The 18,056-nt window shown below is 40.0% G+C and overlaps 1 protein-coding gene across 2 annotated transcripts in view; it reads right to left on the bottom strand.

Moving 5' to 3' along the window:
* The window catches only part of EMILIN1 (elastin microfibril interfacer 1), a 495,028-nt gene that overhangs the window by 209,826 nt on the left and 267,146 nt on the right, over positions 1–18,056 (bottom strand). The gene's annotated exons all lie outside the window — the stretch shown is intronic.

Below are 18,056 nucleotides of genomic sequence, written 5' to 3'. Positions count from 1 at the left end.
CCACCAGCTCCACACTAAAACTAAATAATCTTCATCACCACCAGGTCCACACTAACACTAAATAATCTTCATCACCACCAGGTCCACACTAACACTAAATAATCTTCATCACCAATAGGTCCACATTAACACCAAATAATCTTCATCACCAACAGGTCCACATTACACCAAATAATCTTCATCACCACCAGCTACACACACTAACACTAAATAATCTTCATCACCACCAGCACCACTCTTACACTAAATAATCTTCATCACCACCAAGTCCACACTAACACTAAATAATCTTCATCACCACCAGGTCCACACTAACACGAAGTAATCTTCATCACCACCAGCACCACTCTTACACTAAATAATCTTCATCACCACCAGCTCCACACTAACACTAAATAATCTTCATCACCACCAAGTCCACACTAACACTAAATAATCTTCATCACCACCAGCTCCACACTAACACTAAATACACTTCATCACCACCAGCTACACTCTCACACTAAATAATCTTCAGCACCACCAGCTACACACTAACACTAAATAATCTTCATCACCACCAGGTCCACACTAACACTAAATAATCTTCATCACCACCAGCTCCACACTAACACTAAATAATCTTCATCACCACCAGCTCCACACTAACACTAAATAATCTTTATCACCAACAGGTCCACATTAACACCAAATAATCTTCATCACCACCAGCTACACACACTAACACTAAATAATGTTCATCACCACCAGCACCACTCTTACTCTAAATAATCTTCATCACCACCAAGTCCACACTAACACTAAATAATCTTCATCACCACCAGCACCACTCTCACACTAAATAATCTTCAGCACCACCAGCTACACACTCACACTAAATAATCTTCATCACCACCAGGTCCACACTAAAACTAAATAATCTTCATCACTACCAGGTCCACACTAAAACTAAATAATCTTCATCACCACCAGGTCCACACTAACACTAAATAATCTTCATCACCACCAGCACCACTCTTACACTAAATAATCTTTATCACCACCAGGTCCACACTAACACTAAATAATCTTCATCACCACCAGGTCCACACTGACAATAAATAATCATCATCCCCACCAGGTCCACACTAACACTAAATATTCTATATCACCACATGCTCCAGCACCACAATTTCCAGCACCAACAGCTACACACACTAACACTAAACAATCTTCATCACCACCAGGTCCACACTAACACGAAGTAATCTTCATCACCACCAGCACCACTCTTACACTAAATAATCTTCATCACCACCAAGTCCACACTAACACTAAATAATCTTCATCACCACCAGCTCCACTCTCACACTAAATAATCTTCAGCACCACCAGCTACACACTCACACTAAATAATCTTCATCACCACCAGGTCCACACTAAAACTAAATAATCGTCATCACCACCAGGTCCACACTAAATCTAAATAATCTTCATCACCAGCATGTCCACACTAACACTAAATAATCTTCATAACCAAGAGCACCACTCTTACACTAAATAATCTTTATCACCACCAGGTCCACACTAACACTAAATAATCTTCATCACCACCAGGTCCACACTAACACTAAATAATCATCATCCCCACCAGGTCCACACTAACACTAAATATTCTATCTCACCACATGCTCCAGCACCACAATTTCCAGCACCACCAGCTACACACACTAACACTAAACAATCATCATCACCACCAGGTCCACACTAACACTAAATAATCTTCATCACCACCAGGTCCACACTAACATTAAATAATATTCATAACCACCAGCACCACTCTTACACTAAATAATCTTTATCACCACAAGGTTCACACTACCACTAAATAATCTTCATCACCACCAGTTCCACTCTAACACTAAATAATCATCATCCCCACCAGGTCCACACTAACATTAAATATTCTATATCACCACATGCTCCAGCACCACAATTTCCAGCACCACCAGCTACACACTAACACTAAATAATCTTCTTCACCACCAGCTCCACACTAAAACTAAATAATCTTCATCACCACCAGCTCCACACTAAAACTAAATAATCTTCATCACCACCAGGTCCACACTAACACTAAATAATCTTCATCACCACCAGGTCCACACTAACACTAAATAATCTTCATCACCAATAGGTCCACATTAACACCAAATAATCTTCATCACCAACAGGTCCACATTACACCAAGTAATCTTCATCACCACCAGCTACACACACTAACACTAAATAATCTTCATCACCACCAGCACCACTCTTACACTAAATAATCTTCATCACCACCAAGTCCACACTAACACTAAATAATCTTCATCACCACCAGGTCCACACTAACACGAAGTAATCTTCATCACCACCAGCACCACTCTTACACTAAATAATCTTCATCACCACCAGCTCCACACTAACACTAAATAATCTTCATCACCACCAGGTCCACACTAACACTAAATAATCTTCATCACCACCAGCTCCACACTAACACTAAATAATCTTCATCACCACCAGCTACACTCTCACACTAAATAATCTTCAGCACCACCAGCTCCACACTAACACTAAATAATCTTCATCACCACCAGGTCCACACTAACACTAAATAATCTTCATCACCACCAGCTCCACACTAACACTAAATAATCTTCATCACCACCAGCTCCACACTAACACTAAATAATCTTTATCACCAACAGGTCCACATTAACACCAAATAATCTTCATCACCACCAGCTACACACACTAACACTAAATAATGTTCATCACCACCAGCACCACTCTTACTCTAAATAATCTTCATCACCACCAAGTCCACACTAACACTAAATAATCTTCATCACCACCAGCACCACTCTCACACTAAATAATCTTCAGCACCACCAGCTACACACTCACACTAAATAATCTTCATCACCACCAGGTCCACACTAAAACTAAATAATCTTCATCACTACCAGGTCCACACTAAAACTAAATAATCTTCATCACCACCAGGTCCACACTAACACTAAATAATCTTCATCACCACCAGCACCACTCTTACACTAAATAATCTTTATCACCACCAGGTCCACACTAACACTAAATAATCTTCATCACCACCAGGTCCACACTAACAATAAATAATCATCATCCCCACCAGGTCCACACTAACACTAAATATGCTATATCACCACATGCTCCAGCACCACAATTTCCAGCACCAACAGCTACACACACTAACACTAAACAATCTTCATCACCACCAGGTCCACACTAACACTAAATAATCTTCATCACCACCAGGTCCACACTAACACTAAATAATCTTCATAACCACCAGCACCACTCTTACACTAAATAATCTTTATCACCACCAGGTTCACACTAACACTAAATAATCTTCATCACCACCAGGTCCACACTAACACTAAATAATCATCATCCCCACCAGGTCCACACTAACACTAAATATTCTATATCACCACATGCTCCAGCACCACAATTTCCAGCACCACCAGCTACACACTAACACTAAATAATCTTCATCACCACCAGCTCCACACTAACACTAAATAATCTTCAACACCACCAGCTCCACACTAAAACTAAATAATCTTCATCACCACCAGCTCCACACTAAAACTAAATAATCTTCATCACCACCAGGTCCACACTAACACTAAATAATCTTCATCACCCCCAGGTCCACACTAACACTAAATAATCTTCATCACCAACAGGTCCACATTAACACCAAATAATCTTCATCACCAACAGGTCCACATTAACACCAAATAATCTTCATCACCACCAGCTACACACACTAACACTAAATAATCTTCATCACCACCAGCACCACTCTTACACTAAATAATCCTCATCACCACCAAGTCCACACTAACACTAAATAATCTTCATCACCACCAGGTCCACACTAACACTAAATAATCTTCATCACCACCAGCTCCACACTAACACTAAATAATCTTCATCACCACCAGCTCCACACTAAAACTAAATAATCTACATCACCACCAGCTCCACTCTAAAACTAAATAATCTTCATCACCACCAGGTCCACACTAACACTAAATAATCTTCATCACCACCAGGTCCACACTAACACTAAATAATCTTCATCACCAACAGGTCCACATTAACACCAAATAATCTTCATCACCAACAGGTCCACATTAACACCAAATAATCTTCATCACCACAAGCTACACACACTAACACTAAATAATCTTCATCACCACCAGCATCACTCTTACACTAAATAATCTTCATCACCACCAAGTCCACACTAACACTAAATAATCTTCATCACCACCAGGTCCACACTAACACGAAGTAATCTTCATCACCACCAGCACCACTCTTACACTAAATAATCTTCATCACCACCAAGTCCACACTAACACTAAATAATCTTCATCACCACCAGCTCCACTCTCACACTAAATAATCTTCAGCACCACCAGCTACACACTCACACTAAATAATCTTCATCACCACCAGGTCCACACTAAAACTAAATAATCTTCATCACCACCAGGTCCACACTAAATCTAAATAATCTTCATCACCACCATGTCCACACTAACACTAAATAATCTTCATAACCAAGAGCACCACTCTTACACTAAATAATCTTTATCACCACCAGGTCCACACTAACACTAAATAATCTTCATCACCACCAGGTCCACACTAACACTAAATAATCATCATCCCCACCAGGTCCACACTAACACTAAATATTCTATCTCACCACATGCTCCAGCACCACAATTTCCAGCACCACCAGCTACACACACTGACACTAAACAATCATCATCACCACCAGGTCCACACTAACACTAAATAATCTTCATCACCACCACGTCCACACTAACACTAAATAATATTCATAACCACCAGCACCACTCTTACACTAAATAATCTTTATCACCACAAGGTTCACACTACCACTAAATAATCTTCATCACCACCAGTTCCACTCTAACACTAAATAATCATCATCCCCACCAGGTCCACACTAACATTAAATATTCTATATCACCACATGCTCCAGCACCACAATTTCCAGCACCACCAGCTACACACTAACACTAAATAATCTTCTTCACCACCAGCTCCACACTAAAACTAAATAATCTTCATCACCACCAGCTCCACACTAAAACTAAATAATCTTCATCACCACCAGGTCCACACTAACACTAAATAATCTTCATCACCACCAGGTCCACACTAACACTAAATAATCTTCATCACCAATAGGTCCACATTAACACCAAATAATCTTCATCACCAACAGGTCCACATTACACCAAATAATCTTCATCACCACCAGCTACACACACTAACACTAAATAATCTTCATCACCACCAGCACCACTCTTACAATAAATAATCTTCATCACCACCAAGTCCACACTAACACTAAATAATCTTCATCACCACCAGGTCCACACTAACACGAAGTAATCTTCATCACCACCAGCACCACTCTTACACTAAATAATCTTCATCACCACCAGCTCCACACTAACACTAAATAATCTTCATCACCACCAGGTCCACACTACACTAAATAATCTTCATCACCACCAGCTCCACACTAACACTAATAATCCTTCATCACCACCAGCCTCACTCTCACACTAAATAATCTTCAGCACCACCACGTACACACTAACACTAAATAATCTTCATCACCACCAGGTCCACACTAACACTAAATAATCTTCATCACCACCAGCTCCACACTAACACTAAATAATCTTCATCACCACCAGCTCCACACTAACACTAAATAATCTTTATCACCAACATGTCCACATTAACACCAATAATCTTCATCACCACCAGCTACACACACTAACACTAAATAATGTTCATCACCACCAGCACCACTCTTACTCTAAATAATCTTCATCACCACCAAGTCCACACTAACACTAAATAATCTTCATCACCACCAGCACCACTCTCACACTAAATAATCTTCAGCACCACCAGCTACACACTCACACTAAATAATCTTCATCACCACCAGGTCCACACTAAAACTAAATAATCTTCATCACTACCAGGTCCACACTAAAACTAAATAATCTTCATCACCACCAGGTCCACACTAACACTAAATAATCTCCATCACCACCAGCACCACTCTTACACTAAATAATCTTTATCACCACCAGGTCCACACTCACACTAAATAATCTTCACACCACCAGGTCCACACTAACAATAAATAATCATCATCCCCACCAGGTCCACACTAACACTAAATATGCTATATCACCACATGCTCCAGCACCACAATTTCCAGCACCAACAGCTACACACACTAACACTAAACAATCTTCATCACCACCAGGTCCACACTAACACTAAATAATCTTCATCACCACCAGGTCCACACTAACACTAAATATCTTCATAACCACCAGCACCACTCTTACACTAAATAATCTTTATCACCACCAGGTCCACACTAACACTAAATAATCTTCATCACCACCAGGTCCACACGAACACTAAATAAATCATCATCCCCACCAGGTCCACACTAACACTAAATATTCTATATCGCCACATGCTCCAGCACCACAATTTCCAGCACCACCAGCTACACACTAACACTAAATAATCTTCATCACCACCAGCTCCACACTAACACTAAATAATCTTCAACACCACCAGCTCCACACTAAACTAAATAATCTTCATCACCACCAGCTCCACACTAAAACTAAATAATCTTCATCACCACCAGGTCCACACTAACACTAAATAATCTTCATCACCACCAGGTCCACACTAACACTAAATAATCTTCATCACCAACAGGTCCACATTAACACCAAATAATCTTCATCACCAACAGGTCCACATTAACACCAAATAATCTTCATCACCACCAGCTACACACACTAACACCACATAATCTTCATCACCACCAGCACCACACTTACACTAAATAATCTTCATCACCACCAAGTCCACACTAACACTAAATAATCTTCATCACCACCAGGTCCACACTAACACTAAATAATCTTCATCACCACCAGCTCCACACTAACACTAAATAATCTTCATCACCACCAGCTCCACACTAAAACTAAATAATCTACATCACCACCAGCTCCACACTAAAACTAAATAATCTTCATCACCACCAGGTCCACACTAACACTAAATAATCTTCATCACCACCAGGTCCACACTAACACTAAATAATCTTCATCACCAACAGGTCCACATTAACACCAAATAATCTTCATCACCAACAGGTCCACATTAACACCAAATAATCTTCATCACCACCAGCTACACACACTAACACTAAATAATCTTCATCACCACCAGCATCACTCTTACACTAAATAATCTTCATCACCACCAAGTCCACACTAACACTAAATAATCTTCATCACCACCAGGTCCACACTAACACGAAGTAATCTTCATCACCACCAGCACCACTCTTACACTAAATAATCTTCATCACCACCAAGTCCACACTAACACTAAATAATCTTCATCACCACCAGCTCCACTCTCACACTAAATAATCTTCAGCACCACCAGCTACACACTCACACTAAATAATCTTCATCACCACCAGGTCCACACTAAAACTAAATAATCTTCATCACCACCAGGTCCACACTAAATCTAAATAATCTTCATCACCAGCATGTCCACACTAACACTAAATAATCTTCATAACCAAGAGCACCACTCTTACACTAAATAATCTTTATCACCACCAGGTCCACACTAACACTAAATAATCTTCATTACCACCAGGTCCACACTAACACTAAATAATCATCATCCCCACCAGGTCCACACTAACACTAAATATTCTATCTCACCACATGCTCCAGCACCACAATTTCCAGCACCACCAGCTACACACACTAACACTAAACAATCATCATCACCACCAGGTCCACACTAACACTAAATAATCTTCATCACCACCAGGTCCACACTAACACTAAATAATCTTCATAACCACCAGCACCACTCTTACACTAAATAATCTTTATCACAACAAGGTTCACACTACCACTAAATAATCTTCATCACCACCAGTTCCACTCTAACACTAAATAATCATCATCCCCACCAGGTCCACACTAACATTAAATATTCTATATCACCACATGCTCCAGCACCACAATTTCCAGCACCACCAGCTACACACTAACACTAAATAATCTTCTTCACCACCAGCTCCACACTAAAACTAAATAATCTTCATCACCACCAGCTCCACACTAAAACTAAATAATCTTCATCACCACCAGGTCCACACTAACACTAAATAATCTTCATCACCACCAGGTCCACACTAACACTAAATAATCTTCATCACCAATAGGTCCACATTAACACCAAATAATCTTCATCACCAACAGGTCCACATTACACTAAATAATCTTCATCACCACCAGCTACACACACTAACACTAAATAATCTTCATCACCACCAGCACCACTCTTACACTAAATAATCTTCAATCACCACCAAGTCCACACTAACACTAAATAATCTTCATCACCAACAGGTCCACACTAACACGAAGTAATCTTCATCACCACCAGCACCACTCTTACACTAAATAATCTTCATCACCACCAGCTCCACACTAACACTAAATAATCTTCATCACCACCAGGTCCACACTAACACTAAATAATCTTCATCACCACCAGCTCCACACTAACACTAAATACACTTCATCACCACCAGCTACACTCTCACACTAAATAATCTTCAGCACCACCAGCTACACACTAACACTAAATAATCTTCATCACCACCATGTCCACACTAACATTAAATAATCTTCATCACCACCAGCTCCACACTAACACTAAATAATCTTCATCACCACCAGCTCCACACTAACACTAAATAATCTTATCACCAACAGGGTCCACATTAACACAAATAATCTTTCATCACCACCAGCTACACACATTAACACTAAATAATGTTCATCACCACCAGCACCACTCTTACTCTAAATAATCTTCATCACCACCAAGTCCACACTAACACTAAATAATCTTCATCACCACCAGCACCACTCTCACACTAAATAATCTTCAGCACCACCAGCTACACACTCACACTAAATAATCTTCATCACCACCAGGTCCACACTAAAACTAAATAATCTTCATCACTACCAGGTCCACACTAAAACTAAATAATCTTCATCACCACCAGGTCCACACTAACACTAAATAATCTTCATCACCACCAGCACCACTCTTACACTAAATAATCTTTATCACCACAGGTCCACACTAACACTAAATAATCTTCATCACCACCAGGTCCACACTAACAATAAATAATCATCATCCCCACCAGGTCCACACTAACACTAAATATTCTATATCACCACATGCTCCAGCACCACAATTTCCAGCACCAACAGCCTACACACACTAACACTAAACAATCTTCATCACCACCAGGTCCACACTAACACGAAGTAATCTTCATCACCACCAGCACCACTCTTACACTAAATAATCTTCATCACCACCAAGTCCACACTAACACTAAATAATCTTCATCACCACCAGCTCCACTCTCACACTAAATAATCTTCAGCACCACCAGCTACACACTCACACTAAATAATCTTCATCACCACCAGGTCCACACTAAAACTAAATAATCTTCATCACCACCAGGTCCACACTAAATCTAAATAATCTTCATCACCAGCATGTCCACACTAACACTAAATAATCTTCATAACCAAGAGCACCACTCTTACACTAAATAATCTTTATCACCACCAGGTCCACACTAACACTAAATAATCTTCATCACCACCAGGTCCACACTAACACTAAATAATCATCATCCCCACCAGGTACACACTAACACTAAATATTCTATCTCACCACATGCTCCAGCACCACAATTTCCAGCACCACCAGCTACACACACTAACACTAAACAATCATCATCACCACCAGGTCCACACTAACACTAAATAATCTTCATCACCACCAGGTCCACACTAACACTAAATAATCTTCATAACCACCAGCACCACTCTTACACTAAATAATCTTTATCACCACAAGGTTCACACTACCACTAAATAATCTTCATCACCACCAGTTCCACTCTAACACTAAATAATCATCATCCCCACCAGGTCCACACTAACATTAAATATTCTATATCACCACATGCTCCAGCACCACAATTTCCAGCACCACCAGCTACACACTAACACTAAATAATCTTCTTCACCACCAGCTCCACACTAAAACTAAATAATCTTCATCACCACCAGCTCCACACTAACACTAAATAATCTTCATCACCACCAGGTCCACACTAACACTAAATAATCTTCATCACCACCAGGTCCACACTAACACTAAATAATCTTCATCACCAATAGGTCCACATTAACACCAAATAATCTTCATCACCAACAGGTCCACATTACACCAAACAATCTTCATCACCACCAGCTACACACACTAACACTAAATAATCTTCATCACCACCAGCACCACTCTTACACTAAATAATCTTCATCACCACCAAGTCCACACTAACACTAAATAATCTTCATCACCACCAGGTCCACACTAACACGAAGTAATCTTCATCACCTCCAGCACCACTCTTACACTAAATAATCTTCATCACCACCAGCTCCACACTAACACTAAATAATCTTCATCACCACCAGGTCCACACTAACACTAAATAATCTTCATCACCACCAGCTCCACACTAACACTAAATAATCTTCATCACCACCAGCTACACTCTCACACTAAATAATCTTCAGCACCACCAGCTACACACTAACACTAAATAATCTTCATCACCACCAGGTCCACACTAACACTAAATAATCTTCTTCATCACCAGCTCCACACTAACACTAAATAATCTTCATCACCACCAGCTCCACACTAACACTAAATAATCTTTATCACCAACAGGTCCACATTAACACCAAATAATCTTCATCACCCCCAGCTACACACACTAACACTAAATAATGTTCATCACCACCAGCACCACTCTTACTCTAAATAATCTTCATCACCACCAAGTCCACACTAACACTAAATAATCTTCATCACCACCAGCACCACTCTCACACTAAATAATCTTCAGCACCACCAGCTACACACTCACACTAAATAATCTTCATCACCACCAGGTCCACACTAAAACTAAATAATCTTCATCACTACCAGGTCCACACTAAAACTAAATAATCTTCATCACCACCAGGTCCACACTAACACTAAATAATCTTCATCACCACCAGCACCACTCTTACACTAAATAATCTTTATCACCACCAGGTCCACACTAACACTAAATAATCTTCATCACCACCAGGTCCACACTAACAATAAATAATCATCATCCCCACCAGGTCCACACTAACACTAAATATTCTATATCACCACATGCTCCAGCACCACAATTTCCAGCACCAACAGCTACACACACTAACACTAAACAATCTTCATCACCACCAGGTCCACACTAACACTAAATAATCTTCATCACCACCAGGTCCACACTAACACTAAATAATCTTCATAACCACCAGCACCACTCTTACACTAAATAATCTTTATCACCACCAGGTCCACACTAACACTAAATAATCTTCATCACCACCAGGTCCACACTAACACTAAATAATCATCATCCCCACCAGGTCCACACTAACACTAAATATTCTATATCACCACATGCTCCAGCACCACAATTTCCAGCACCACCAGCTACACACTAACACTAAATAATCTTCATCACCACCAGCTCCACACTAACACTAAATAATCTTCATCACCACCAGCTCCACACTAAAACTAAATAATCTTCATCACCACCAGCTCCACACTAAAACTAAATAATCTTCATCACCACCATGTCCACACTAACACTAAATAATCTTCATCACGACCAGGTCCACACTAATACTAAATAATCTTCATCACCAACAGGTCCACATTAACACCAAATAATCTTCATCACCAACAGGTCCACATTAACACCAAATAATCTTCATCACCACCAGCTACACACACTAACACTAAATAATCTTCATCACCACCAGCACCACTCTTACACTAAATAATCTTCATCACCACCAGGTCCACACTAACACTAAATAATCTTCATCACCACCAGCTCCACACTAACACTAAATAATCTTCATCACCACCAGCTCCACACTAAAACTAAATAATCTACATCACCACCAGCTCCACACTAAAACTAAATAATCTTCATCACCACCAGGTCCACACTAACACTAAATAATCTTCATCACCACCAGGTCCACACTAACACTAAATAATCTTCATCACCAACAGGTCCACATTAACACCAAATAATCTTCATCACCAACAGGTCCACATTAACACCAAATAATCTTCATCACCACCAGCTACACACACTAACACTAAATAATCTTCATCACCACCAGCATCACTCTTACACTAAATAATCTTCATCACCACCAAGTCCACACTAACACTAAATAATCTTCATCACCACCAGGTCCACACTAACACGAAGTAATCTTCATCACCACCAGCACCACTCTTACACTAAATAATCTTCATCACCACCAAGTCCACACTAACACTAAATAATCTTCATCACCACCAGCTCCACTCTCACACTAAATAATCTTCAGCACCACCAGCTACACACTCACACTAAATAATCTTCATCACCACCAGGTAAACACTAAAACTAAATAATCTTCATCACCACCAGGTCCACACTAAATCTAAATAATCTTCATCACCACCAGGTCCACACTAACACTAAATAATCTTCATAACCAAGAGCACCACTCTTACACTAACTAATCTTTATCACCACCAGGTCCACACTAACACTAAATAATCTTCATCACCACCAGGTCCACACTAACACTAAATAATCATCATCCCCACCAGGTCCACACTAACACTAAATATTCTATCTCACCACATGCTCCAGCACCACAATTTCCAGCACCACCAGCTACACACACTAACACTAAACAATCATCATCACCACCAGGTCCACACTAACACTAAATAATCTTCATCACCACCAGGTCCACACTAACACTAAATAATCTTCATAACCACCAGCACCACTCTTACACTAAATAATCTTTATCACCACAAGGTTCACACTACCACTAAATAATCTTCATCACCACCAGTTCCACTCTAACACTAAATAATCATCATCCCCACCAGGTCCACACTAACATTAAATATTCTATATCACCACATGCTCCAGCACCACAATTTCCAGCACCACCAGCTACACACTAAAACTAAATAATCTTCTTCACCACCAGCTCCACACTAAAACTAAATAATCTTCATCACCACCAGCTCCACACTAAAACTAAATAATCTTCATCACCACCAGGTCCACACTAACACTAAATAATCTTCATCACCACCAGGTCCACACTAACACTAAATAATCTTCATCACCAATAGGTCCACATTAACACCAAATAATCTTCATCACCAACAGGTCCACATTAACACCAAATAATCTTCATCACCACCAGCTACACACGCTAAAACTAAATAATCTTCATCACCACCAGCTCCACACTAACACTAAATAATCTTCATCACCAATAGGTCCACATTAACACCAAATAATCTTCATCACCACCAGGTCCACACTAACACTAAATAATCTTCATCACCAATAGGTCCACATTAACACCAAATAATCTTCATCACCAACAGGTCCACATTAACACCAAATAATCTTCATCACCACCAGCTACACACACTAACACTAAATAATCTTCATCACCACCAGCACCACTCTTACACTAAATAATCTTCATCACCACCAAGTCCACACTAACACTAAATAATCTTCATCACCACCAGGTCCACACTCACACGAAGTAATCTTCATCACCACCAGCACCACTCTTACACTAAATAATCTTCATCACCACCAGCTCCACACTAACACTAAATAATCTTCATCACCACCAGGTCCACACTAACACTAAATAATCTTCATCACCACCAGCTCCACACTAACACTAAATAATCTTCATCACCACCAGCTCCACTCTCACACTAAATAATCTTCAGCACCACCAGCTACACACTAACACTAAATAATCTTCATCACCACCAGGTCCACACTAACACTAAATAATCTTCATCACCACCAGCTCCACACTAACACTAAATAATCTGCATCACCACCAGCTCCACACTAACACTAAATAATCTTCATCACCACCAGCTACACACACTAACACTAAATAATCTTCATCACCACCAGCTCCACACTAACACTAAATAATCTTCATCACCACCAGCTTCACACTAACACTAAATAATCTTCATCACCACCAGCTACACACTAACCCTAAATAATCTTCATCACCACCAGCTCCACACTAACACTAAATAATCTTCATCACCACCAGCTACACACTAACACTAAATAATATTCAATACCACCAGCTACACACACTAACACTAAATAATCTTCATCACCACCAGCTCCACACTAACACTAAATAATCTTCATCACCAACAGCTACACACTAACCCTAAATAATCTTCATCACCACCAGCTCCACACTAACACTAAATAATCTTCATCACCACCAGCTACACACTAACCCTAAATAATCTTCATCACCACCAGCTCCACACTAACACTAAATAATCTTCATCACCACCAGGTCCACACTAACACTAAATAATCATCATCCCCACCAGGTCCACACTAACACTAAATATTCCATATCACCACATGCTCCAGCACCACAATTTCCAGCACCACCAGCTACACACACTAACACTAAACAATCTTCATCACCACTAGCTCCACACTAACACTAAATAATCTTCATCACCACCAGGTCCACACTAACACTAAATATTCTTCATCTCCACATGCTCCAGCAACACAAGTTCCAGGAACACCAGCTACACACACTCATACTAAATAATCTTCCTCACCACCAGGTCCACACTAGCACTAAATAATCTTCATCACCACCAGCTAAACACTAACTCTAAATAATCTTCATCACCACCAGTTCCACACTAACACTAAATAATCTTCATCACCACCAGCTCCACACTAACACTAAATAATCTTCATCACCACCTGCACCACTCTTATAATAAATAATCTTCATCACCACCAAGTCCACACTAACACTAAATAATCTTCATCACCACCAGCTCCACTCTCACACAAAATAATCTTCATCACCACCAGCTCCACTCTCACACTAAATAATCTTCAGCACCACCAGCTACACACTCACACTAAATAATCTTCATCACCACCAGGTCCACACTAAAACTAAATAATCTTCATCACCACCAGGTCCACACTAACACTAAATAATCTTCATAACCACCAGCACCACTCTTACACTAAATAATCTTTATCACCACCAGGTCCACACTAACACTAAATAATGTTCTTCACCACCAGGTCCACACAAACACTAAATAATCATCATCCCCACCAGGTCCACACTAACACTAAATATTCTATATCACCAAATGCTCCAGCACCACAAGTTCCAGCAGCACCTGCTACACACACTCATACTAAATAATCTTCCTCACCACCAGGTCCACACTAGCACTAAATAATCTTCATCACCACCAGCTCCACACTAACACTAAATAATCTTCATCACCACCAGCTCCACACTAACACTAAATAATCTTCCTCACCACCAGGTCCACACTAGCACTAAATAATCTTCATCAACACCAGCACCACTCTTACACTAAATAATCTTCATCACCAACAGCTCCACTCTAATACTAAATAATTTTCATCACCACCAGCTCCACACTAACACTAAATAATCTTCATCACCACCAGGTCCACACTAACACTAAATAATCTTCATCTCCACCAGGTCCACACTAACACTAAATAATCTTCATCACCACCAGGTCCACACTAACACTAAATATTCTTCATCTCCACATGCTCCAGCACCACAAGTTCCAGCAACACCAGCTACACACACTCATACTAAATAATCTTCCTCACCACCAGGTCCACACTAGCACTAAATAATCTTCATCACCACCAGCTACACACTAACAGTAAATAATCTTCATCACCACCAGTTCCACACTAACACTAAATAATCTTCATCACCACCAGCTCCATACTAACACTAAATAATCTTCATCACCACCAGGTCCACACTAACACTAAATAATCTTCATCACCACCAGGTCCACACTAACACTAAATAATCTTCATCACCACCAGCTCCACACTAACACTAAATAATCTTTATCACCAACAGGTCCACATTAACACCAAATAATCTTCATCACCACCAGCTACACACACTAACATTAAATAATGTTCATCACCACCAGCACCACTCTTACTCTAAATAATCTTCATCACCACCAAGTCCACACTAACACTAAATAATCTTCATCACCACCAGCACCACTCTCACACTAAATAATCTTCAGCACCACCAGCTACACAATCACACTAAATAATCTTCATCACCACCAGGTCCACACTAAAACTAAATAATCTTCATCATACCAGGTCCACAATAAAACTAAATAATCTTCATCACCACCAGGTCCACACTAACACTAAATAATCTTCATAACCACCAGCACCACTCTTACACTAAATAATCTTTATCACCACCAGGTCCACACTAACACTAAATAATCTTCATCACCACCAGGTCCACACTAACACTAAATAATCATCATCCCCACAAGGTCCACACTAACACTAAATATTCTATATCACCACATGCTCCAGCACCACAATTTCCAGCACCAACAGCTACACACACTAACACTAAACAATCTTCATCACCACCAGGTCCACACTAACACTAAATAATCTTCATCACCACCAGGTCCACACTAACACTAAATAATCTTCATAACCACCAGCACCACTCTTACACTAAATAATCTTTATCACCACCAGGTCCACACTAACACTAAATAATCTTCATCACCACCAGGTCCACACTAACACTAAATAATCATCATCCCCACCAGGTCCACACTAACACTAAATATTCTATATCACCACATGCTCTAGCACCACAATTTCCAGCACCACCAGCTACACACTAACACTAAATAATCTTCATCACCACCAGCTCCACACTAACACTAAATAATCTTCATCACCACCAGCTCCACACTAAAACTAAATAATCTTCATCACCACCAGCTCCACACTAAAACTAAATAATCTTCATCACCACCAGGTCCACACTAACACTAAATAATCTTCATCACCACCAGGTCCACACTAACACTAAATAATTTTCATCACCAACAGGTCCACATTAACACCAAATAATCTTCATCACCAACAGGTCCACATTAACACCAAATAATCTTCATCACCACCAGCTACACACACTAACACTAAATAATCTTCATCACCACCAGCACCACTCTTACTCTAAATAATCTTCATCACCACCAAGTCCACACTAACACTAAATAATCTTCATCACCACCTGGTCCACACTAACACTAAATAATCTTCATCACCACCAGCTCCACACTAACACTAAATAATCTTCATCACCACCAGCTCCACACTAAAACTAAATAATCTACATCACCACCAGCTCCACACTAAAACTAAATAATCTTCATCACCACCAGGTCCACACTAACACTAAATAATCTTCATCACCACCAGGTCCACACTAACACTAAATAATCTTCATCACCAACAGGTCCACATTAACACCAAATAATCTTCATCACCAACAGGTCCACATTAACACCAAATAATCTTCATCACCACCAGCTACACACACTAACACTAAATAATCTTCATCACCACCAGCATCACTCTTACACTAAACAATCTTCATCACCACCAAGTCCACACTAACACTAAATAATCTTCATCACCACCAGGTCCACACTAACACGAAGTA

Source organism: Taudactylus pleione, unplaced genomic scaffold, assembly GCF_031769625.1.
Source record: "Taudactylus pleione unplaced genomic scaffold, aTauple2 ptg000661l, whole genome shotgun sequence".
Classification (NCBI taxonomy): Eukaryota; Metazoa; Chordata; class Amphibia; order Anura; family Myobatrachidae; genus Taudactylus; species Taudactylus pleione.
Note: the sequence above shows the minus strand (reverse complement) of the source record. Positions and strands in the feature narration are given on the sequence as shown.